This window comes from Ipomoea nil, unplaced genomic scaffold (assembly GCF_001879475.1).
Source record: "Ipomoea nil cultivar Tokyo-kokei standard unplaced genomic scaffold, Asagao_1.1 scaffold3016, whole genome shotgun sequence".
Taxonomy (NCBI): domain Eukaryota; kingdom Viridiplantae; phylum Streptophyta; class Magnoliopsida; order Solanales; family Convolvulaceae; genus Ipomoea; species Ipomoea nil.
The window spans coordinates 1,882,567-1,910,319 of NW_017619444.1; the positions used below are offsets into that span (position 1 = coordinate 1,882,567).

Below are 27,753 nucleotides of genomic sequence, written 5' to 3' on the forward strand. Positions count from 1 at the left end.
TTTTACTGCTAACTTTTTTACTGATTATTATTAGTATTATTAATTAGTAACTTTTTTCCTTTTCTATTCTTTCGGCGGGAATGCAAGGAAGGAGGATTTTATTTTTAGTAAGAGTATAGATAAACTATAGAAATTATATAAACGATTATCTTAATAATAAAAATTCAATTACATTATATGATTTTTACATAAAATAGAAAAACATGTTACAGTATATAGACTTTATAGTAAATAGTAAGATATGCTAAAATAAAAATTATCTAATTAAAAAATAATTATTATTTTCATGCCTCAGCACAATCACATATTATTTTCATCTATAATCAAATTGATCTTCACCTTCATTTTTTTTTTTGAATACTATCATCCTCATTTTCCTAATCATCCATTTTATTATGTAGGAAATCAGGAAACTACTTCAAAATGGAAACTACATAGGAGGATTTTATTTTTATTAATAGTATACATTATTATTATTATTATTATTATTATTATTATTATTATTATTATTATTATTATTATTATTATTATTTAATTTCATATCCTTATTATTATTAATTAGTAATTTTTTTATAGGATTTTCCTTTTTTACTGGTATCGTTATTATGACCTTTTTTTTTTGCCCAATCTCGTCTTTCCTTTTTCATTTTTAATGAATTAAGAATCCTTTTTTATTTTTCTATTTTACTTATTATTAGTAGTATTAATTAATTAGTGAATTCTATTTCCGTTTCCATTTTCAGTGAATTGCGTATTCTTTTTTATTTTCTTATTTTGGTGCTAACTTTTTTACTGATTATTATTAGTACTAATTAATAAGTGAATTTCATTTCCTTTTCCATTTTTTGTGAATTAAGGATTTTTTTTCTATTTTATTGCTAACTTTTTTACTGATTATTATTAGTATTATTATTTTTCATCTATAATCAAAACCATATTCACCTTCATTTTTTTAATACTATCACCTTCATTTTCCTAATCATCGATTTTTATTTGTAGGAAATCGGGATACTACTTCAAAATGGAGTATGTATTATGATATGAGAGTACCATTATAATCATTATTTTTGTGTTTTACAAAATTTTAGAAAAAATCAAATATAGCGAGATTTTTAATAGGTTAAACAAACACTTTACTCAAGTTGTGATATATATATATATATATATATATATATATATATATATATATATATATATATATATATATATATATATTAATTATAAAAATGCTGTAAAATGAACTCTGCTTGTTAAAAAAAAAACATAAAAACTTGAATGTCATGTACAAATCTCGAAATCAACATACTAACTCTAAGTTTCAGAAAATCTTACAAAATTATCAAAATTACCGTCTTTATCATCCTCGATCGCATCTCTACAATCTTCCATAAAAACTGAACCAATAGGGTTCTGTTACAAATGCTCTTCCTCCTCAATTTCCTTTTGTTGAAGCAGAGCCTCCTTAAGTATCTTCAAACTCATACCAGACGATATAAACTGCAAAACATATTGAAGTACGTGAGAATATAGTTAGAAAAATATAGAAAATTCATACAAAAAGAAAGCAGAGAGTTGAGTCTAAGATTCTTTGATTGAAGAAGCCCTTGTATTTATAGGTAGAAAATACTAATTCAAAAGAAAAGTATAATAATTTATTTATTTAAGGGAAAGTATAATAATTTATTTATTTAAGGGAAAGTATAATAATTTATTTATTTAAGGTAATAACATTATTATTATTATTATTATTATTATTATTATTATTATTATTATTATTATTATTATTTATTTATTTATTTATTTAATTTCCATTTGACATTTACTTACCAAATAAGTTTTACTACAAAAGTTTTGGGGAGAAAATTTGTTAGGAGGATTTTACTTTTATATATAGGGAAAATTGCACTTTTTCCCCCTGAGTTACATACTTATAACACTTTTCCCCCCTCAATTATTTAGGTAAGCACATTAGTCCCCTCAATTATTCTAAAAGTGGTGGTTTTTCTCCCTGATATATTAAATTGACATTTCTACCCTTAAAGTAAACATTTTATTTATTTTACTTCTCCAACAAATTATTGCATATACGTAGGGATGACAACGGTTCGGTTCGAACTGAACCGAACGCTAAAGCAATCGAATTAAAAATTTTCGGTTATGATTCAGATCTATAACCCAACATTTGGATTTCAATTTATTAAAATTATGAATCAAACAAATTGGATCCTGAACGGCTGAACCGTGAACCGAGGGTTCCAGATCCGGTTCGCGATTTTGAACCGTCTTTATTTTAAATTTTTGTTTTTTATTTTAAAATAGTCTAAATTCAACAATAAATGTATTTTATTTTTTCAGTTCGGAACATGAACCGTTCGTTCCGGTTCGCGATTTTAATAAACTTTAAATATCGGGTTTCGATTCTAAATTGTCATTGGAATATTTCGGTTTGGTTTGAATCAAATTATGGTCATAATTTGTTGGAGAAGAAAAATAAAAAAAATATTTATTTTAAATATTTATTTTAAGGGTAAATATGTCCATTTAACATTTCAGGGGGAAAAACAGCCACTTCAATAATTGAGGGGGGAAAAGTGCTATAGGTATATAACTCAGGGGGAAAAAGTGTCATTTTCCCTTATATATATATATAGATTAATAGATTTTATTTAATTTCCATTTGACATTTACTTACCAAATAAGTTTTACTACAAAAGTTTTGGGGGGGAAATTTGTTAGGAGGATTTTACTTTTATATATATATAGATTAATTTCAGTTAATTTTTTTCCCTTCTAAAAATCAATGAAATTTTTAAATTAATAAAATTAATGACTTCTTTTGTTTAAAAGCTGAAAGATTGGTGAAAGTTGTGCAAATATTATTATCGAGTTAATTACTGATTTGGTCGCTCGACTATGAGGATATCACAACTTTAGTGCTCGACTTTTAAAATTGACCAATTGCATTCTCAACTATGCAACTTTTCACCGAGTTGGTCCTAAGTCCAAACTGTTTGACAAATGTTAAAACTGAAGATAAAAATGTAATTTCATTGTGTCTTTGCCCTTCTCAGTTCTTGGCTTCGTTTACAAAAAAAAAAAAAAAAAAAAACCCTAAATCCTAATCGGAAAATCTCAATCACAAAATCTTCGGCCTTTTGATTGCGGGTCGTTCTCGGGCCTTGTCCAAAAAGCTAACCCTAATAAATCAAATTGCCTTTCTTGTCGTTCATGGAGGATTTGCGAAGGGTTGGAATCTCAACGCCACCGATGGTGATTGCTCGCCTTTTCGTCGACGATCCTTCCTACTTGGCGTCAATCAATCTCTGCTGTAAAGACTAGACGATTGAGACCTTATACATCCAAGTACGAATTCATCTACGCTATCTTAGGCTACGACGGTGACGGGTATGGAAGTGGATTCGGTGGCTACGGTGGTGGCGGCGAGGGCCGTGGTGGAGAGGTTGTTTCAAATGTGGCGAGGAGGGACACTTTGCTAGGGAGTGCTCACAAAGCAGAGGCGGAGGTGGTGGTGGTCGCTACGGCGGCGGAGGTGGAGGAGGTTGTTTCAACTGTGGGGAGGATGGGCACTTTGCTCGTGACTGTCCAAGATCTCTGAGTTCAACCCAATCTCTACCTTCTCTGAACAAAAGAATTGAATCATGACATTTTCTATCACCAGAATTCCAGAAATTGATTATCCACTATCCACGGAGGAAGGCAATCCACCTACCGTTGCCACTGCCACCACCTGTATTACCTTCTCCGACGATAGTTCGGATTTAGCCATCCAACGCAAGCATGCGGCAATGCTAGACCCGAACTCAGCTCCAGATTCCACCCAATCCTTCCTCTCTCGTTTCTCTGAATCCAAACAATCAATTGAGTTGGAACTATCTCGGATCCACAAAACCCTAGACCCTCAATCCGACCCAAATCTCAAATCGGAATTGGATATGGTCTTAACTTCAATCGCTGCTCTCGAAAAACAAGTTAACGGTGAACAGAACCCAGCAGAGCGTTCTGGCGGTCTCTCCCCTCTGGGCAGCAGCTGGGCGAGGTCTTCTCCCCTCTGTTTTCCGGCAGTCTCGGCAATATGACAACAGGTGGCGGTGACGATTCCTTCCGGGTATACAACCTCCCTCTCTCGTTCGTCGACTTGAAGATGAAGAATATAGGAATTTTCTATTTTACCCTTGTATTTTGACGATAAAATAGACTGAGGACCATTTTGGTTAACGTTTCCATAGTTGAGGATGCAATTGGTCAATTTTGAAAGTCGAGGACCAAAGTGGTGAAATCCTCATAGTCGAGGGACCAAATCGGTAATTAACTCTATTATTATCATTATAAACGAATAACTTAAATATTATTTGTATTATTATTATAAACTAGTAACTTTAAATAAGGCCATTTTTGACACCAAGTTGTCCCCCTATGTGGGAGGTTGTGAGTTTGAACCTCAGTGGAAATGCACTATATTGTAACAAGTCAATAGTACTAAAAAAAAAAAATAAAAAAGGCCATTTTTTAAAACAAATAAGAAGGCTATAATTTATGGCATAATTATTACTTTTGTAATTGAATTTTAGAATCTCCCACTAAATAGTCAAGTACCTATTGAGACCATCTTCAACCTAAAACACTAAATTCTGCACTAAATTTTACACTAAAAGGAATATTCTCAACATATTCTTACACCAAAATTTTTTCATCTCCAACCCATTTACACCAAATTTTACACCATATATATGACGCGACACTATTCATCAACACCAAATTATTTGGTGATTTGGTGACAAGGTTGGAGCTCGTTCTACACCAAATCTGATGGTGAAATGGTGTTTTGGGGACAAGGTTGGAGATGGTCTGACATGACTGACCTAAGGGAAGTCTTACTCTTAGAGCAGCATGTCAATGGCCAAGCTCATTTCTCCGCTCAATGAGATATTCTTTCAGTTTAACTATAGCTCTTACAGTTCCTTTTCTTTTTTCTTTTTCTTCCTCCCAATATTATTTCCTTTAAGATTCATCTTGATGTTGATTTATGTGTTAACTTGCACACAGGAATCATGGATATTAGAGAAACACTTATGCCTGATTTCAAATGGAAGCACTTTGTCGACAGATTTTGGTCTCAGGTCTCTTGCCAAAACCTGGTGGTGATACAAACACTTTTTGAATGTACAAATGAAATGTTTTTTCTTAGGCTGTTTTATTTTTTATTTTTTTCCAGAATATATTAAAGCATGTGGTCTTGCTTATTTGATTGCTCAATACAGAGCATGACCCAGGTACACTAATAAGAATGGAAGAAGTTTGAAACTACTCTGATCCCTTTCCCTTATTTACTTAATCTCCTTTATCTTTATTGTAGAGCATGGACCTATAAAGAGAGCCAAAACTATCTAGCAGAGCCTGAGAAGCAATTTGATAAGGTAAGTTTGTTGCACTCCAAGGTTGGTTTTGTGTATTTTCAACTATAGTAATGCTAACTCCATTGTGACACAAATGTTGAAAACTCGATCTCACAAGACTGAATATCTGTGGGAACAGTATGATCAGAAAAATGGCAATGGGAAAGGTGCACAATTTACTGACTGGAAGCTCTAGTGCTTTTGAATTTTGATCATGTCACAAGGCAGTGCTGAGGTCTACCTTTACATATAGAATTACATTAAGTCTGAAATGAATATTGAGTAGATGACCTCTACTGCAAGGCCCTTTTATCTTCTCTTTCTCCCTTTTCCTTTTATTCAAGAGATGCTAATACAAATAATGAATAGTTTGTTTGATACGGAGATAATAGTAGCCTTGGGCACAAATGAGAGATGTCACCTAATTATTCTTGTAAGAGTTAATTCCAGCATTGGTCCTTTGACTATCATGATTTTCCACAATTGGTCCTTGACTTTCAATTTAGACAATTTAGACACTTGACTATCAAAATGATTCCAATGTTAGTCCTTCCGTTTCAAAGGGGTTAAGTGAACGTTAAAATGAGGGCTAAAACGGTCTTTTTACATGGCATCCTTCTTGTTTCTCAAGCCCAGTGAACTGCCATGCTTTCTGTACATCACTCTAGGCATCATCTCCATAACATTTTCTCTCATCATCCTTCTTTAGCTCTGGGAATGCTCATCAGCACATCCATAATACTCAATCCATTGAACACAACTTCCTCTTTTGCTATGAACACTGAGAACTACTGGTACTTCTCCACGGGCAAATGCCACTTATACTACTTCTTGGATTGGATCATGCTCACAAATCCCATTAGAATAGTCCACAAATTCACAAACTTTTTGGTGCCCAATGCCATTGATATTGACATTAGTGGTGTTATCACACTCCAGCCGGATGCTCCGTCGGATATTGGGATTTGCAGAGATTCCGCTGCCGCCGGCGAAGAGCATCACGTCAGTTCTCTTGGACCGTTTCACTCTGTTCATCCAAGACTCATAGAACGCTAAATTTGGAGGGTGAAACGAAGTGGGATACGGAATCGCTGTTTCTTGCCAATAAACGAAGTTTCGAAAACCGGTGGATCGTTAGTCACCGGTTGCGTGAAATCCCATATTTCTTGCCCACACAGAGGGAGAATCTAAGGGTGCAATGTAATCGTACAAATCAAGATCGTGGTTGAAGCTGGAGTTGGCTTCGGGGCCGAAGAGGTAGCGGAGACTGTTGCCGATCACCTCATCCAGTTCAAATCCAGACTTCCAGAGCGCCGCCGTCGTCGGTGATTCTATTGCGGACAGAGTCGCTAGGGTTCGTAGTTCGCCACAGCTTCGAGGCCGAAGAGGTAGCGCAGTCTCCTTCTCGTGGAAGGACAAGTGGAACAAGCTCCCGGCGACGGAGAGGGCGAGGTGAAAGCTCGTATAAAAAGGGTATTTTTATTTTAATCGCGTATATGGAGGAGAAGAAAGATGTATTCTACGCTATGAATGTTAAAAGACTATTTTAGCCCTCATTTTAACGTTCACATAACCCCTTTGAAACGGAAAGACCAACATTGGAATCATTTTGATAGTCAAGTGTCTAAATTGTCCAAATTGAAAGTTGAGGACTAATTATGGAAAATCATGATAGTCGGAGGACCAATGCTGGAATTAACTCTTCTTGTAACATCAGATAGCTATTATTCATATAGTGTTGCCACTTCACTTGACAGATCCACACATTGTTTTTTTTTTTTTTTTTTTTTTTTTTTGGGCGTAACTCAGGGTATCCACCATCAGACATGGTAACTAATTCCCTGGCTGAATTGTAGGCACCTCTAAGGGTAAGACAGCTGGCCTGGAGTCTGGAGATTTAAGGTTGTTCTATATTTAAAGCCAAGAGCCCTTGAAGTTTGGTTGAGGATGAATGAGCCCTTTCCAATCAATCATACATTATATAATTGCATCTGCAAACTGCTGAACGACATTTACTGATTTACTCCACCATACTGCTTTTGGCCTTTTGGCCTTGCCAATGCATCTATTGATAGGCAGCCAAGAAGACAAACCATATACTATACATACAATTATACCTTATCATACACTTAAAAATAGGAGCCTAAGGCTGTCAATGGTCCATGTTTTCCATTAAAAAAAATGTTGTTGCCTCGCAGTGATGAAGCATCATAACAACACGATTGATAAGCTAGAAAATGAAAGAGGGCAGCAATGTAATTTTGATGTACATAATTCTGTTACAACCACCACTCCCTCCAATATATAAGAAGGGACTGTATCATCTTCTCTGTAACTTTCATTATCATATTTTCATCTGGTTAATACAACACTTTCTTCCTTCCACCTTATCATGGTATCAGAGCCCTATAAGGGCTCTTACGCAGCAGTGGTTTCCGGCGATATGAACCAGCAAAAGCAGCCGGTGACTTCGATTCCCGCTTCTCCTCTTCTGGCAGAAGCTTTGTCCGTCATTCTGCAGAGGACCGCCGTTCACAGAAGTGCCAGCTTAGAAGAGATGGAAAATCCTTTCTATCTCAACTCATCAGATAATCCGAGTACAGTGCTTGTGAATCCTCCATTGCTAGGGAGCTCGAACTATGGAGCTTGGAGTATTTCAATGCGGATCACATTAGAGGTTAAGAACAAATGGTGCTTCGTTGAAGGAAATGTTCCGATGCCGGATCGTGACGGTGTTGATTATGGAGCTTGGAGGCGATGCAATCTGATCATATGCTCATGGATCTTCAGGTCAGTATATCCCTCCATAGCTGGTAGTATAATGCATTTGGATAGAGCGAAAGAGGTTTGGGAGGATCTCAGGAAGAGATTCTTGCAGTGCGATGCTCAGAGAATTTCTACTGTGTAAAATGAAATCTATAATCTCAAACAGAGCAATCTTATAGTTAATGACTATTACACAAAGTGTAAAACCTTGTGGGAGGAAATGAACACCTTGCGTCCACTGCCGATTTGCAAGTGCGATCCAAGGTGTTCCTGTGATCTTATTGAGCAGATTAGAAAAAGGCGCGACATAGATCGCGTCATTCGATTTCTCCAGGGACTCAGGGATGATTATGCTAGTTTGAAGTCCAACGTTCTTATCCTTGATCCTCTGCCAGAAGTATATAAAGTCTTCGTTATGGCAGAGAAACTAGAAAGGCAAATCAATTTGGTAAACTGGAACACAGCAAGCCTTGAAACAATTCAAGCCAACGCAGTTCAAGCTCAGAAATCCACTGGTGAAGCCGTTACTACCTTGAATTCTCCTACTGGTGAGATGATAGCTGCCATGAACTCTCATAATTCTTTCAATTTCAAACGAAATAACAATGCAAATAAGGGAGCCAAATGTACTTTTTGTGGAATGAGTGGACATACTATTGATAGATGTTATAAGAAACACGGCTATCCACTGGGGTGGATACCGGGATTTAAATCCAAAGGAAAACAGATGATGAGTGCTGCTGCTGCACCTAGCAACTTGGCAGATCTTGGAGTAACTCCTGATCAATTGCAAAGACTTATGAGTATTCTTCAAAATCAGACTGGACATCCATCAACCAACTCCACAGCAGCTGTCACTCTAATTCCAGAATTCAAGGAATCATCTCATGATGAGGGAGGCAAGTATTCTGACACTCATGTTAATTCTTTATTTTTGTGTGACACTACTTGGATTATTGACTCCGGGGCTACGGATCACATAGTATGTGCTCTTGAATTCTTTGATAAGTATCATATTGTGAATGGCCTGGAGGTGAATTTACCCACTAGAGAAGGAATAAATGTCAGACACATAGGTGATGTTAAACTTAAAGAAGGAATATGGTTGAAGGATGCTCTTCACATACCCTCTTTCAAGTTCAATATAATCTCGGTGAGTAAATTGTTGCAAGATGATTGTTGTGCACTAAATTTTGTATCCGGAAAATGCACTATTCAGGGGGCTCATGGGAAGACTCTTGGTTAAGCTAAACTAAACAGAGGTCTGTACCTGCTATTGGAACCACCTCAGAAGGCAGCTTCTCACCATCGTAGTTTAGCTATTCAATGTGATGATAGTCGGATATGGCATCAAAGGCTAGGCCATTTTCCCATAAATAAACTGCATTGTTTGAAAACTGTCAAAATTTCTACTGTAAAGCAGGAACCATGTGACATTTTCCAATTGGCTAAACATAAAAGATTTCCATTTACATTGAGTACTACTACTTCCATTGCTCCTTTTGATCTTATTCATGCAGATATTTGGGGTCAGTTCATGTTAAATCTCTGCATGGGGAACATTATTTTTTGACATTGGTTGATGACTTTTCCCGATTCACTTGGCCCCGTTTAATGAGGCACAAATCCGAAACTAGGCAGCTTATAAAGGGTTTTCATGCTTTTGTTCACACGCAATTTGGGGCATTGATCAAGACCATTACAACTGATAATGGACTTGAGTTCAAACTAGATGATTTTTTTTTTTTTTTTTTTGCAAAGAATGGCATAGTACACCAAACATCATGTGCCTACACTCCCCAGCAGAATGCCGTCGTTGAACGAAAGCAGCAACACATACTCAACGTAGCAAGGGCCATTCGTTTCCAAGCTTCTCTTCCCCTTGAATTCTGGGGGCATTGTGTTCTGCATGCCATTTTTATCATAAACCGATGCCCTCTCCGGTAATTGAGCTGTCAAATCCCTACTCTGGGTTGCATGGAAGAGAACCTGACTTCTCAAACATGAAGGTATTTGGTTGTCTATGTTATGCATCTAATTTCCCTCCTCGACATAAAATGGCTAAGAGGGGTAGAAAGTGTGTGTTTCTTGGGATACCAGCTCATGTTAAAGGATATTTGTTCTATGATCTTCAAGACAAGCTTATATTTGTATCAAGGGATGTTAACTTCCATGAGCAGATTTTCCCTTTTTCGGATAAGAAGTTGCATGAAGCTGCACACGAACTGCCTTCATTAGAGCCTCCCTTACCAGTTGTTCCAGTTGACTTCCCACTCTCAAACATTCAGCTTCCAAACAGTATGCAATCCACTGGTTCCTTAGACAAGACACCACATGATGATGAAGCAACAAATACATTTTTTAATTCTACTTCAAACAGTATGCCATGTGATGTTCAAACAACAAACTCACAGCCCAGTTCCCCTCATATTACTATTCATGATGAAGCCAGCAACATAGATGCTCAAATGCCTGAGGATATACGGCAGAACTGTGTTTCTGACCAGCCCAGGAGATCAAGCAGATGTCGTCGAATTCCAAGCAAACTCCAAGATTATTATTGTGAGTTTGTAGCTTCTAGATGATCTTCTCCCCACCATTTATCAAAGGTCATTTCCTTTGATGGTCTTTCCTCATCCCATAGAGTATTCTCTATGGCAGTCAGTTCTGCCAGTGAACCAAAATCCTATAATCAAGCCATCCGAGATGAGTGTTGGAAAGAAGCAATGAACTCTGAGATCAAGGCTTTACAAGACAACCATACATAGGAATTGACTGATCTTCCAGCTGGAAAAATCCCCATAGGTTGTAAATGGGTGTATAAAATCAAACTGAGGGCAGATTGCTCCATCGAACGATATAAGGCGCGCCTCGTTGCGAAAGGATACACGCAACAACTGGGAGTTGATTATTTAGAGACATTTTCCCCTGTAGCAAGGCTGTCCACCATAAGAACTGCTCTGGCTGTGGCTTCTTCTCACGGTTAGCATATCCACCAATTAGACATAAACAATGTCTTTCTTCATGATGACTTAACAGAGGAGGTTTATATGAGTTTACCACTTGGTTTTCAATCTGACAAACCTAATCAAGTGTGCAGATTGCTTCGGTCTCTCTATGGGTTTAAACAAGCGAGTCGTCAGTGGAATACTAAGCTGAGCACGACTCTAGTAACCAGAGGGTTTGTTCAATCCAAATCTGATCCCTCATTATTTACTATGGGAGATAAAGATACTTTTCTTGCTGTTCTAGTTTACGTGGATGACATAATAGTCACCAGTCCCAACTTGCAGCTGATTAATGATCTTAAGAGATTCCTGGATGTTACTTTCAAGATAAAAGATTTGGGACAGTTGGGATATTTTCTCGGCATTGAAGCACACTTGAGTGAACAAGGGCTGAACCTATGCCAACGCAAGTATACACTAGATAACTTGCAGAGGCTGGTTTTCTAGAATGCAAGGCAGTGGCTACACCCATGGTGCCAGGATAATCATTGCAGCGTGGTGACGGAAATTTGCTCGCTGATGCCAGTGTTTATAGACGCTTGGTTGGGCATTTATTGTATCTCACAACCACTAGGCCGGATATTACGTATGTTGTTCATCAACTTAACCAATTTGTTTATGCTCCCATTGACAAACATCTGAGTGCGGCTCATCGAGTACTACGTTATATCAAAGCAGCCCCGGGGCAAGGTCTCTTTTATCCTAAAAATGGTGATTTGCAGCTTAGCGTATTTTCTTATTCAGATTGGGCTTCTTGCCCTGAAACTCGGAAGTCTGTGACCGGGTTCTCTGTTTTCCTTGGCACTGCAATGATTTCCTGGAAGTCGAAGAAGCAAGCAACTGTTTCCAGGTCTTCATCCGAGGCGGAATACCGGGCATTAGCAGCTGCTACTTGCGAAGTACAATGGATTCTTTTCCTACTCAAAGACCTGCATGTTGAAATAAAGAAGCCTGCAGTGATATTTTGTGACAATAAGTCAGTAGTGGCTATTGGCGAAAATCATGTTTTTTCACGAGCGAACAAAGCACATTGAGATTGATTGTCATATCGTTAGGGAGAAGGTCTCACAAGGCTTGATTAAACTCTTGTCTATCCCTTCAACACACCAAATAGCTGATGGATTTACTAAACCTCTGCCTACTGCAATGTTCCAAAATTTCAACTCTAAGCTGGGCATACAAGATATGTACACTCCAACTTACGGAGGGGTGATGAAGCATCATAACAACACGGTTGATAAGCTAGAAAATGAAAGAGGGCAGCAATGTAATTTTGATGTACATAATTCTGTTACAACAGCCACTCCCTCCAATATATAAGAAGGGACTATATCATCTTTTCTGTAACTTTCATTCTCATATTTTCATCTGGTTAATACAACACTTTCTTCCTTCCACCTTATCACTCAGGGTTAGCTCAAGTGATATACAACCTGACTTAAAGTCATCACTCTAACAGTAGGGAGACTTATCTTCCTCTAGCGACTTTTAGACAAGATTGTTAAGGTAATGAGCATTAGCTTAGAGTCAACCATAGTAGGAGCAGGATTTGAAAGACTTGGTGCCAACCACCTCGGGCGAAGCGGATGCAAAGAGTGGTTGTGTCCATTGCTAGCTTAGTGTAAATACTAAGGCCATTGTAATGAAAAGGCACACGTACACTTTCCATTTTGTAAGAGATATTCCTTTGCAATACAATTAGTTAGCTCTCCGTGCACTTATCATTTCATCCATTAGTATCAATAATTTGGGTTTTTGACGTTATTAATGTTTTACATTAATTTCCCAGTATCAAAACAAATTATTTACTTATCTTTAAGTATGTCCATATATAAACGGTGTCTCATTCTTTCCAAAAGTTGAACCCCAACCCTACCAGGGCATTTGGTTGGAAGGGGGGAATTACGTGGGAAAGGAATTGCAATTTCATGGGAGATTAATTACTGGGAATAAAGTAGGAATTTAAATTCCAGTGTTTGGTTTACAGGAATATAACTACTGGGAATTTCAATTCCAATGTTTGGTATATATAGGAATTGAAAGGGAATAAGTAATATAAAGTCCAAAATGTCAATTATTGTTGTGGTATTAATTTTAGGTTTAAAAAAAGGAGGGATAATTTTGTCTCATCACTAGCTTTTTTTCTTCCTAAAATCACAGGAATTAAAATACCAAGGGGGACATGGGATTTTAATTCCATGAAAATGGGGGAATTACAATTCCATGGAATTGCAATTCCTTCCAACCAAACTAAGGAATTTTATAGCCTTTAAAATTAAGTGGGAAGGGAATTTAAATTCCCTCCAACCAAACGCCCTGTAAGTGTCCCCCACACCCTGGCTCGACAGAGCATCTGAGAGGTATCTACAAACTCATGAAATCAAAACTGAAGGTAAATAAATACACAAGTACAAGTTAATCATTTGAAATATAAGTCATCAGAATAGAAAACCTAAATGTTTGGTTATGAAAGGAAAACATTTTCTTTGAATTTGAGGAGAACTATATTTTCTTTTGTTTGGTTCATAGAAAACATTATTTTGAAAAATGAGGAAAACATTTTTCATGGTCCCCCTTGGTATTTTGTTTTCCATGAAAACAAGTAGAACAATTATGTCCTCACCAACTTTTCTTAATTACCATTATTATTAATGTTGTTGTTATTATTATGTAGGGGTATAATTATCTTTATACTCATTGTTCCTTACAATTCCAAACTCAACCAAACAATAGAATCAATATTTCCAGTAATTTATTTTCCACCAACCAAACAATGTAATTAATCTTTCCGGTAATTTCTTTTTCATGAAATTTCAATTTCAATTCATTTTCCGTCAAATATTTTCTGCGAACCAAACGGGGCGGATGAAATTCTCTTAAATCCATGTCAAATGTATAAAGATATTGTTTTTAAGTTGTGGTATTAACTTGATATTTAAAAGTGATTATCAAGTTAATGAACTTCAACTCTGTTGTCGTAATATTTTTGAATCAGGATGTGATGAAATGCTAGCTTCAACAAGTGCAAATCTTCTGTTATGTGACTCTTATGGAGATCTTGTTCGATCTTGTATTTCTTTTTCGCTTTGGAGTGTCATAGAAGTTGAAGATCCAGAATGCAGAATAGAGAGAAATGAGATGAAGAAAATGATGAATCTGATTATATATTTTAAAGAACACTATTCTTAATTGTGGCGGGTCGTAGAAAATGATGATCCTTTTCATCTCTGTTTAATTTTTAAATCAACCATATTTCGACACTAGTCATAAACCGCCTCGTATTAGACTAGAGTCCACATTGCTATGTGTATTTTGGTCCATGGTATAAGACCGGATCAAGGCCTGTGTGGTGGGCCATGACCGTACATCCATAATTTTTATACTGTAAATTTTTTTTTTTTTTAAATGTAGGTTCATAATTTTGTAATTTTGTTTTCCATTTGTTGTTAACATGATAGATGCATAATTTCTAAGCTGTAGATTCATAATTTCTAAGCTGTAGATTCATAATTTCTATACTGTAGATTCATAAATTGTATACTGTAGATTCATAATACCTGTAACAACAAATGAAAAACAAAATTATGAATCTATGTTTAAAAAAAAAAGGAATCTACAGTATAAAAATTATGGATCTACCCCTGTGTTCATCATTGCGCATGGTGAACACGTTTCCACAACATAATTTACTTGGACCCAAGACTTGGGTCCCGGGTCCCCTTTTCTGGGTCCAACCACCTAGCTCGGGTAGCCTCACCTGGGTCTCTTTCGTCCATTTTCAGTTTTCAGGTCTCTCTGTCTTTTTTTGGGCCAGTTCAAATATTTACATCAATTTTTTTTTTCGCTCTAGAGTGTTGTATAAGTTGAAGATGTAGAATGCAAAGTAGAGAGAAATGAGATGAAGATGATGATGTGATTATATATATATATATATATATATATATATATATATATATATAAGACAATATTCTTAATTGTGATTGGTTGAAGAAAATAATGACCTTTAACGTCTTGTTTAATTTTTAAATGAATCGTACTTTAACATTAGCCATAAACCTTATCCTATAGGACTAGGGTCCACATTGCTATGTGGACCCTAGTCAATGGTATAAGCTAGAATTGATGATGTGTGGTTAACTCATATTTAGCAAAACTTCCCCTGATTAAACTCTACAAAAGCAAAAATATAAGTAATTCTACTAATCCCAGCAAAATATCTACAAAAATATCCCCATTTATTCTTCTCCTAGTAATATAAAGATCTTGGTCAATAATTCTTTCCTAAAAAAGAATGAATTTCCGATATTTATGATTTAGTAGAATGCAGTTTGGCTGTTCGCCATTTGTAACTCTGGGAATGACTCTTGTAGGATATTTTAATCATAATTTAATACTCGTTAATATAATTTTTGGTTATATGAATTTAATAGTTGTTGATTTTTATATTTAAAAAATTCATTTAATTTTGTTAGTTGTATGTATTTATAATCATCTGGACTTTTAAGATTTTATATATATTTCTATAATCGTGCTATAAAGATCATCAAAAATTTTCACCATTTAATATAACATAATAAGTAGATTCATTTTTTTTTTTTTAAATGGGATTAATTGAAGCATGTGCTCCATCTCCTCTAAAAATTCGAAATAATATTATTTTTACTTCATTATTGCTTGTTTATATTGATTTTTATTTTTTCTATAAATTTTTTATCCCTAACTTTCTCTAATTCTCCCTAAATACATGAACAAAACAAATTTTTCATCATCAAATTTTAGTATATGTTTCATAATATTCATATAAATACTTATGTATTTTGATTTTTATTATTTTTATGTTTATATTCGTAATATATATTTTTTCCTTTTTTTAACAACAAGTTACTACGAATAGCGTACTACTGTTCGCAACAACAATTTGGGGTTACAAACAGTAACACCTTGTTGTTCGCAGTCTCAAATTGCTATTGCAAATAATAGTTCCTTGCGTGATGCCTAGCAATATATCAAGTATAATTACAATTATATATATATATATATATATATATATATATATATATATATATATATATATATATATATATATATATATATATATATATATATATATATTATAAATATTAGATTTTTATTTTATTTTATGCAACTTGTAATTATATTTTTAAATATTTTATTTGATCAATTCTTTTATTATAAATTTTATTATTCAATATTGTTATGAATTTTTAATGAATTTTTTTATGTTTATTAATAATATATATAAGTAATTAGCATATAAGTCTCAACATACTATGGATAAAAATAATAATGTTGAGAATGTTGATGTGGGTGAAGAACTACATAATAAGAAAATTTTATGATATATTATAAATGTTTTGTAAGAAAATTATAAATGATAAGAATCAAAATCATTGAAAGTTTATAAGGATGTATTCAATTTAGAATTTCAATGACTTTTTTAGACTTTTTAAAATAAAAAGTTGATAAAAGTCTATGAATATTTTTTATATAGAATTTTATAGAGTCTTATAAAGTTTTAAAAAGTTTTGAACTACTCTATGAAAGTCCATCAAAGTTTATTAAAATCTATCATTTTAATAAAACTCTACAAAAGTCATGATTGAATACACCCCCCTAAGTTGATAGTTGGATTGCACACACACACACACACACACACACACACACACATATATATATATATATATATATATATATATATATATATATATATATATATATATATATAATAATAATAATAATAATAATAATAATAATCAATGTATAAAAAGAATTTGGTTTTCTAATTTTATCCACATCTTATGCTCGACTTGTTCCTTTACGTTTGTGGACCAAAATTTTGTTTTATTGATGAAATAATAAGGGACGATATATCAAATTGTAGGAATTATTTCATTTTAACTAATAATAGAAATATAGATATAATTCATTTTCACTAATAATAGAAATATGGATATATATTGATTTTTATCGGTTCGTAGTCAATGGTCATAATTGATGATTTTTTTTTTTTTGAGAAAATTGATGATTTTTTTTTTTAAAATAAAAATTGTAGGATGCCAAAAATAGAAATGAATATCCTCATTATCTCTTAAATTTAATGCGCGTCGGCGGATGTAAATCATTAAGTATTTGCATTTTGTGAAGTATCATCCTCAATACAGTCATTGTATTGTATAAATAGTTGAAAAGCAAGCTAAGGGTGCTTAAAGCTGCCAGCTTAAACCCAGCAGGCCTGCAGGCCATTCACAATTTGGTAGCTAATTAAGTTAGGAGAAAAATTAAAGCTAAGGAAGAAGAAGATCAGAAATGGAGGATTATGAAGATATGGAGTACGGATGGGGAGCAGGGTCTGTGGCGGTGATGATGGTGATGATGATATGCGTGCTATTTTTGCCGTCGGTGGCGGGTTCGTGGTTGTTGCAGCCGCCTCCGTTCTTTGTCCTTGTTCTCTTTCCTCTTTTCATCGTCGCCATTGTCGTCTACCTTTCTCACGTCTCACACCCCCATTATTAACATATCTTCTCTTACAAATTCAGTTCATCTCTGATCTGCGTCAGATCATCAGTATGCATACTCTGTCTGACGAACTTGGCTTATTTAGTTTGTTTAAGAAAAGAAAATGTAATTAGCTTATGTACTCTAGCTACCCAATTCTCTGCCTTTTTGGACCTTAGCTTGCTACACTTCCCTAAATGTGTGGTTTTTGTAGGGGGAACATTTCCCTTTTTTCAATGCCTTATTGTTATAAATTTGTGCTATTCCACTATAAAGAAAAAGTTATTTACCCTTTTTAAATTTTCTTTAATATTTTTCTTCTATGAATTGACATGATTGACGCCATACACTTTTAATAAAATGTTAAATAATCTAATTAAATTGTACTACATTTAGGAGGGAATGAAGTTTTTAGAAAGGGTACGGGTACCTAGTATTATTCATTTGTAATTCCTACTTTTGTACCTTATAATAATTAAGTTATAACACAAATTTTTTTTTTTTAATTTTTAACCCAAAAAACACACACACACAAAATTGTTAGAGGAAGAAAACTTTAGTATGTTTGAGATGTGTAAAGTTTTTTTTAGGAGAGTAGAAAATGAAAAGACAAGACTAACCCTCCTTAAATCACATTTAGAAACTCTTATATATTATTGTAGTTAATTACAAGGGTTCAATCATGTATCATTGTCTAGAATTTATCATCAAGCTAAGAAACCAATTGAGCAGTACATGCAAACAATAATATTAGAACTTCACCTAATCATATGTTGATAACATCATATTAACCGGGTCTCAACTTGATTTCTTGAGGGATTTTGGTTATTGGCTGGTTTGACCAAGTTTAGCTATTTGACTCATCAATAAGCTGTTTTGGAGTGTTTGGTAAATGACTGATTGGCATTGGCTAATTGAGCCAATCAGTTAAAAACAAAAAAGCTAGTGCACGTAGCGTTTCTTCTTCAGCTGCTTGGAATTAATTTTGAAATTGACTAATTTATCCTTTGTAATCCATCATCTCTCACATAACATTTTCTCCTTCATCTAACATCGAACTCTCTTTCATCATACTCATCCGTCTTTGGTTCATCTGTTTTCCTACGATTTCTCCACCCACCATCAGTGCCTTCTCCATCCACCATCCTTCACACCGATCACCGCTACTCGCGTTCGAATTGAAGTCATCATCATCCAGATTAATAATAATAATAATAATAATAATAATAATAATAATAATAATAATAATAATAATAAACTACCACAACAAAATTGGAAAAGACTAACCAGAGCCATATTAATCCTTCCTGCCATCTCCGGTTCAATCGGCATAGTTATGGGGTCACTGTCCTGAGGTTCAGCTATAGAATTCTCAACGGGACGTCAGCGTTTTCTCAAATGATGACCCTTATCGTCTCTGTTTAATTTTTAAATGAACCGTATTTCGACGCTAGCCATAAACCGCCTCGTATTAGACTAGAGTCCACATTGCTATGTGTACCTTGGTCCATGGTATAAGACCGGGTCAAGGCCCGTGTAGTGGGCCATGGAGGTTAGCCCAAATCCAGCTGCCCTAGCCCCGAAGGTGGGTTCCGAGGCAAAATGACGATCACCCGGGGCTAGCTAGACCCTTGGACCCAAGACTGGGGTCTCGGGTCCCCTTTTCCGGGTCCAATCACCTAGCTCGGGTAGCCTCACTTAGGTCCCTTTCGTCCATTTTCAGTTTTCGGATCTCCCTGTCATTTTTTGGGCCAGTTTAAATATCTCCATCAATTTTTATTTTTTTTCGCTCTATAGTGTCGTATAAGTTGAAGATGTAGAATGCAAAGTAGAGAGAAATGAGATGAAGATGATGATGAATTTGATTATATATATATGAAAGGGATCAGGTGTATTTGTGGCTTTCTGTGCGGTTGTGCGATTGATTAATGTGCGTGAGTTTTATACTTAATGTGCGTGAGTCTTGTGTTTAATGTGCCTGAGATTTGAACTTAATGTGCGTGAGTGTGTAATGCTGATGTGCTTGAGTTTTGTACTTAATGTGCCTGAGTATTGTGCTTAATGTGCGTGAGGTTTGTACTTAATGTACGTGAATGTGTAATGTTAATGTGCATGAGTTAGGATGCATGCCACTGTAGATCGAGTCCAAGAACGCATGAAAATTCACCAGCACTTGCACGCCAAAATATGAAGAATCCCTTCACCTTAGTTATCTAGCAGCTAGGCTGACAGATGCTGAATGTTCATAGTTTGGTGATCGATCGAAAAAATAATCTTTTGATTCTGGGATCCCATGCCCACAGTTATTAATCCATGCATATATGCATCCTCCGGATACCGATCATAGGGTAACCCGTAAAGATAACACCTGTATATTTGTATGTTTAATTTACGTAGTCAAAATTAAAACAATAATAATCAAAACCACTCACGCACATTAAACACACAACTCACGCACCTTAGGCACAAGATTCACACACCTTAAGTACAAAACTCACGCACATTAACATCACACACCCACGCACATTAAGTACAAATCTCAGGCACATTAAGCACAATACTCACGCACATTGAGTACAAACCTCACGCACATTAATCAACCGCACGGGAACCTTTCAATATATATATATATATATATATATATATATATATATATATATATATATATATATATATATATATATATATATATATATATATATATATATATATATATAGGCTTCGAATCCGGTGCACCCCCTAATTATATGATCATGTGAGATCACTTGATATCCATAGATTGATTCCCAATCAATGGTTGAGATCATGAGATCTCCTAGAATAAAATAAAGATTTATCATTAAGAAAGGGTGTTAACAGTAATTCTACCTAGTGGCTTAATTATGGTTAAAATTATTATGGGAAGCAAAGCATGGATTAAGAGATATTAATACACTAAATATATATGGGGTGATACATCACATGGGAAGGGTAAAAAAAACGCGCGAGACATTCCAAGTGGGATGCCGGACAGGTGAGGGCGTAGAAACAAACATCTACCATCACATGTGTGTGCATTACAGGTACACGGTTTGTGCGTGTTTAGCATTTGTAATTGTTTTTTTATTGTCTTGCGAGTTACGAAGTTTTAACACTAAAAACCCAACAAACTGTATGTGTGTTTGTGCGTATATATGAGATTGCGACGAGTGTGGAAACCAACATATACACCAACCACTTTCGTTTTGGGAGGCCGTTTGGGGATAATTTGGTATGTACCGGTGAGTGCGTAGAAGTATACTATGTTGACCAAACTGATGGGTATAATGTGACAAATGTGAATGTGAGCTGCTGTGTATGAATATTAGAAACCGCAGCACATATGCGTATGAATGGGAAGAATTATTTTTTTCCAATTTCTGTATTCGATTTTTGGTTGTTGACGTTTTTGGTTTTGGTTATCTGTTATCCGAATTTTGTTGGTTAAACTTGTCATTTAATTTGCAAAGGACAAACGCCCAGTAGTAAAAAAATGTGACCGTTTAGCACCTATGAACTAAATCTGGTGGATGCGTGTGCCTATGTATGTTAGTGCATGTGGGTATAACATTAGAAACCGCAGCACATATACGTATGAATGGGAAGAGATTTTTTTTTTCCAATTTCCGTATTCGATTTTTGGTTGATGACGTTTTTGGTTTTGGTTATCTGTTATCCGAAATTTGTTGGTTAAACTTGTCATTTAATTTGCAAAGGACAAATGCCCCCAGTATTAAAAAAATGTGACCGTTTAGCACCTATGAACTAAATCTGGTAGATGCGTGTGCCTATGTATGTTAGTGCATGTGTGTATAACTTTATGGCCGGTTGGTGGTTTCATGGTTGCACGAGAGTATTTATACTTGTGCGTATTGCCTCAATTGCGTTGGTAGTGGTTGATGCATGATACTTGATGTTAGCACATCTGTTCTTGTTTTTATGGTTATTTTGAATCATCACAGTAATTAAGCTCTTTCATTTTGCTTATTTAATACATGTTTTCCTTGCTATTATCATTTAATTATGGTTCGCACTTGTTTTGAATGTTTTACGGTGTTTGTTAGTGTTTTTGAACCATTGTAGGTCAATTCTATGAGCAAGGGAAGTTCAAGGATGAGTTTGGAGCAATTTTGGACAAGTTCGGGACCCAGAGGACTCGACGCGTCGAGAATTTCCAGAAAGGTTTATGATCGAGACCAGCAGGTCTCGACGCGTGGAGAATTGGCTCGACGCGCCGGGCGCAGCAGGTCTCGACGCGTGGAGAATTGGCTCGACGCGTCGGGCGCAGCACGAAGTCGCGAGATATTTGAGTCCAATTTGAGTCCAATTTTGTACCAGATTCCTATTTCGTCTCAACTTTATACCTACTATAAAATCCCTCCTTCCTCAACCCTAAAAAACAGACCGAGAGATTTTTTAGAGTTCTTTGTAGACAAGAGAGAGAGAAATCAAGAGGCTCAAGTCGGCTTTGGAAGCAAGGAGGAAGCCAGGGAGATTTGGGAGAATCGCTTGGTTAATTCTTGTACTCTTCTGATGATTTGTAATCCTTTATTCATATTTGCTATGTATAATTTAGCCATGCTCGGCTAAATTCCTTAGGGATTTTTGGGTGAATTTGTTTATGAACCTATGTGCTTAGTTCGTTAATTTCTTAATATATTTATGTTTGGTTTTATGATTTGTGTTGCAATCTTGTTTTAATCTGTTGTTGTTGGTAGTTAAAAGCCTAAATTACTAGCTTCACAGTCATGTTTGTGTCACCAATGGGAGTTGGGGCATAAATTAGGGCACACACGATTGCACCTAATGGTTGGTCCTTGGGAAAGGGGAACTTATTAGGGGAAGTTTATTCTAGATTATTGCTCATCGGGAGATGGTAGTAATTAGGAATAATTGAATGCTGATCTTTGATCTTATTGGGTGTTTAAGCCATGGGAGTGGAAATTCACTAGGAATAGAGATTACGGGAGTAATTCGATTCCACTTTGCATTCCCATACAAATCTTAATTCCAAACCAAATATTACAAACGTTAATTGGCACTAGGTGATTAAACATTGTGATCCCAAGAATCCTATTTTGCTCTATTGTCTACAAAACCTTGCTACTTATTTTGTTCTGCTTGTTATTTTATGCAATCAATCAACCTTCAAGTTTTGTTCGGACTAGTTTCATATGAGTAACCTAGTAGCTAGTGATTAGTACACCACCTCTCTGTGGTTCGACAACCCGAATACTCCGGGTATTATTTGTTTGCCCCAAATTACAGCAATCAATTGGCGCCGTTGCCGGGGAGGTGGCGTTACGTACTGACATTAGTGAAAGCCTTACTTTAGGAGTCTAGTCCAATTTTTTTTTTATTTTATTTATTTATTGATTTATTTTATCTGCTAATCCATAACATGTTCCTTGTTCTTGAGTGTGATTTTGCTTTGAATCTAAGAACTTGGCTTTTTATGCATACACGATCTCGTGGGAAAGAAGGATTATTACCTTTGAATCTTGAGATTGAGAAAAGAGCCAAGTTTCTTAGGAAACAAACTAGGATGGCACAGGTACAAGAAAATCAAGCTGGAGGGAGATCAATGTCTGACTACCTTGCTCCGGATGTTGAGGAGCATGGTAGCATCAATATTCCAAATGTGGAGGCCAATAACTTTGCGATCAATCCGGCCATACTCAGCATGGCTGCGGCAGATCGATTTGGAGGGATGCCCACGGAAGATCCCAATGCTCACGCCACCAAGTTCCTACGACTTTGTGGCACTTTCAAGATAAATGGAGTCACTCAAGATGCTGTCAGACTTAGGCTTTTTCCCTTTACACTGAAGGACAGGGCTGAAGATTGGTTATCCTCACATCCAGATAACCACTTTGACACTTGGGACAAATTACATGGAGAATTTTTGAAGAAGTTCTATCCTATCTCCAAAACTCAACGGATGAGAAGGGCAATTCAAAACTTTAAGCAACTGGCAACTGAGTCCCTCACTGAGTCTTGGGAGAGATTTAAGGAATTGAAGAGGCAATGTCCACACCATGGATTTCAGAGTTGGGATTTGATGATGTCTTTCTATGAAGGATTGCTGGATAATTCTAGGATTTTGGTGGATGCTTCTTCGGGTGGTTCGTTCACGATTCTAGAGCCAACACAAGCTGAGGAACTATTGGAGAAAATTGCTATGAATGGATCTACTTGGTACACGGAGAGGTCTCCACAAAAGCTTGTAGGAGGAATTCATGATGCGGGGCAATTAGCCGATTTGTCAACAAAGTTGGATAATGTGGTCTCCTTGGTTCAAAAACTTGCCCAAATCACCAGCCAAAATCACAATTCAGGGGATTGTATCGACGAGTTAAACTCCCAAACCTCTATGGAGCAAGTTAATATGTTGGGATATAATAGGCCTCATCAACAGTCTTACCAACCTCAAGGGACCTACCATCCTAATAATTCAAGGAACCATCCCGGCTTTTCATGGCGCAACCCAGTGGGAGCTGCCAACCCTCAACACTTTGTTAATAGAGGTCCTATGGGTTATCAAGGTACTCAAGTTCAATCTAAATTTCCCGTTTCAGAGGCCCCACCACAATCGAATACGGACGTTTTGTTGGAAAAATTGATTAAAAGTCAGTTAGAGATTACAGAAAGGATGGATAAAATGGAAGCTCGCCAAAATTTGGTTGAAAGGCAATTAGCAAATCAACCTTCTATATCAAGTACTAAAGTCACAGGGAAGTTGCCAGCTATGCCTGAAAATCCAAGGGAGCATGTAAATGCAATTGTCACAAGGAGTGGCAAAATACTTGAAGAGCCACCCCTTCCAATCAAAGCATCAATTCCTAAAAAGACAGTTGAGGAGAAGATTGAAGAGATACTTGGTGGTATAGAAGATGAGCCAATTGCTGTGCAAAATAATCCACAAGTTCAAAAGGAAGTAGAGAAACCTGTGAGAAGGTATGTACCCCCATTGCCTTTTCCTCAAAATCGTGAAACAACAAAAGAAAGTAGGTGGAAAAAGTTTTTGGAGATTGTTGAGAGTTTGAAAGTTTCAGTTCCCTTACTTGATTTGCTTTCACAAGTTCCCTCTTATGGAAAATTTTTGAAAGAGATTCTAGCTAAGAAAAAGAAATATGGGGAACGAGAGATGGTAGCTGTGGCACAAGAGTATCAAGCGTTGACCTCGGGAATTGGGAGGAATATACCTAAGCATAGAGATCCGGGGAAGTTCACAATTCCTTGTGTGATTGGAGGCCGACCTTTAAAGGGATCCCTTTGTGATTTAGGAGCTACTGTGAGTGTTATGCCTCTTACTCTTTGTCAAGGGTTAGGGTTGGGAGAGCCAAAACCAATCCAATTCACCCTAGAAATGGCAGATAGATCCATCGTAAAGCCTATTGGAATCCTTGAAGATGTCCCAGTTCGTGTGGACAAGTATTTTGTGCCTTGTGATTTTATTGTGATAGATGTCCAAAGGAACTTAGACGTTCCACTCATTTTGGGGAGACCCTTCCTAGCCACTATTGGAGCAATGATTGATGCAAGGAAAGGGTCCATGATTTTTGACTTTGGGGAGGAAAAGGTGGAATTTAATGTTCTTGATGAGCCAAAAATCATTGAATGCAAGTCAATCTTGCACATCGATCCTACTCTCAAGGTGACACATGATGAGTATTTGCATTTGAAGAGTCTATGGGGTGATGAGATCAAACTCGCGGATCAACCAGGATGAGCACTCCATAACCAGGTTAGGTCGAGCTAGCGACGTTAAACTTAGCACTTCATGGGAGGCACCCCATGTTATCTTTTATTTCTTTCATATTTATTGCTTTCTAGTTTAATTTTATTGCTTTCTAGATTCATTTTATTTAGTTTTATTGCTTTCTAGTTCGTGATTATTTTATTGCTTTTTAGTTTTCTCTTTTCTCTTGTTCTACTTTTCTTTTGCATCAGGGACGATGCAAAGTTTTAAGTGTGAGGGGGAGGAATCATTAATTTGGGGATATTTCTAAATTTTTAAATTTTTTGCTTTTGCTTGGATGACTCATATGCTATTTTTGGTGAATAAGTTACTTGTCTTAGCATGCAGTTACAATTATTCTCTCTTGTTGGTTTGTGGTTTGTTTTAGTGGTGCTTGCTGCATCTCAATTTGTGATGGATGATTTGAGGTGTAACACATATTTGATCTATTCCCTTGCCAATAGCTTTGTTAACCACTTAATAATTGGATTAATTTGATCTTGTGTTTTGCATTGCTAGTGAAGGCTTATGTGAGATTCCGGTCATGGGTGTTTTGCTAGAACTTGCCTCATTACTCCCTAAGTGATGTCTAAGTTTTGCATGTTTTGAAGTGATTTAGGCCATTTTTGTTTAGCCATACCCTTTAAACCTGTCCCTATATATATTTTATCCTTCGTATCCCCATTGTGCCTTTTGTTTGTTCAAATAAGTGCTAAGCACTTATCCCCTCTTTGTGATTGTTTTTCTTTGATTTACCCCATTATTATAACCCTTAGCCCGTGGCCAAATATTTCCCTTCCACCCTTGAGAGAATGAAACTTTTATCTTTATCTTTTCCGTATGAAGAGTTTTATGGAGTTGTGCTACGAAAAAAAAAGCAGCCAGTGTTACAAATGCTCAAGTGTGGAGGTCATGAAAGTTTGGATTAAAGTTATCTTGCTATATCCAAAAGAAGTCCAAAGACAAAGAAAAGAATGAGAAAAAAAAAAAAAAGATTGAAAGTTTTTGAGTTTGGATCCCCACTTTACCAAAGAGTTGCTAAGTTCTTAAAAGAAATTTGCTCGGAATTATGATTATCTCATCTCTTCCAAATCTTGAAAAGTTTAGATAAATTGCGACATTCTCTCTTTTTGATTAATTTTTCCATACCACTTCTTTGTTAGCTATCACCCGTAGCCCCATTACAAGCTAAATAAAGTCCTATTTGATCTTAGCATGCATTCTTAGATTTGATCTAGGGGAGTATGAAAGGCAAGCCTATGGGATCTCATTCATGAACTGTGTCTTGCATAATCTCAACTGAGTACTTGTACACACTTGATCCTCACACACTTTAAATTCTTGGTGCTCGGTTATTGGCTTGAAAATGGGTCTCTTATGTGCCAAACTAATTTGATTCTTGAAGCTTGTTGTTTTGTAGCAAGTTGGTTGGTGGTTTGAAAGGTTGTGCAAGAGAGAGCATGAGTAATTTGTATGTTTTGACTTGTGATTTTATTCCTTAGTTTTGCTTGAGGACAAGCAAAAGCTTAAGTGTGAGGGGGTGATGTTAGCACATCTGTTCTTGTTTTTATGGTTATTTTGAATCATCACAGTAATTAAGCTATTTCATTTTGCTTATTTAATACATGTTTTCCTTGCTATTATCATTTAATTATGGTTCGCACTTGTTTTGAATGTTTTACGGTGTTTGTTAGTGTTTTTGAACCATTGTAGGTCAATTCTATGAGCAAGGGAAGTTCAAGGATGAGTTTGGAGCAATTTTGGACAAGTTCGGGACCCAGAGGACTCGACGCGTCGAGAATTTCCAGAAAGGTTTATGATCGAGACCAGCAGGTCTCGACGCGTGGAGAATTGGCTCGACGCGTCGGGCGCAGCAGGTCTCGACGCGTGGAGAATTGGCTCGACGCGTCGGGCGCAGCACGAAGTCGCGAGATATTTGAGTCCAATTTGAGTCCAATTTTGTACCAGATTCCTATTTCGTCTCAACTTTATACCTACTATAAAATCCCTCCTTCCTCAACCCTAAAAAACAGACCGAGAGATTTTTTAGAGTTCTTTTGTAGACAAGAGAGAGAGAAATCAAGAGGCTCAAGTCGTCTTTGGAAGCAAGGAGGAAGCCAGGGAGATTTGGGAGAATCGCTTGGTTAATTCTTGTACTCTTCTGATGATTTGTAATCCTTTATTCATATTTGCTATGTATAATTTAGCCATGCTCGGCTAAATTCCTTAGGGATTTTTGGGTGAATTTGTTTATGAACCTATGTGCCTAGTTCGTTAATTTCTTAATATA

The 27,753-nt window shown here is 36.0% G+C and overlaps 1 pseudogene; it reads right to left on the reverse strand.

Moving 5' to 3' along the window:
* Positions 1–6,017: 6,017 nt before the first annotated feature.
* LOC109163269 overlaps positions 6,018–27,753 on the reverse strand; it is a 78,670-nt pseudogene continuing 56,934 nt past the window's right edge.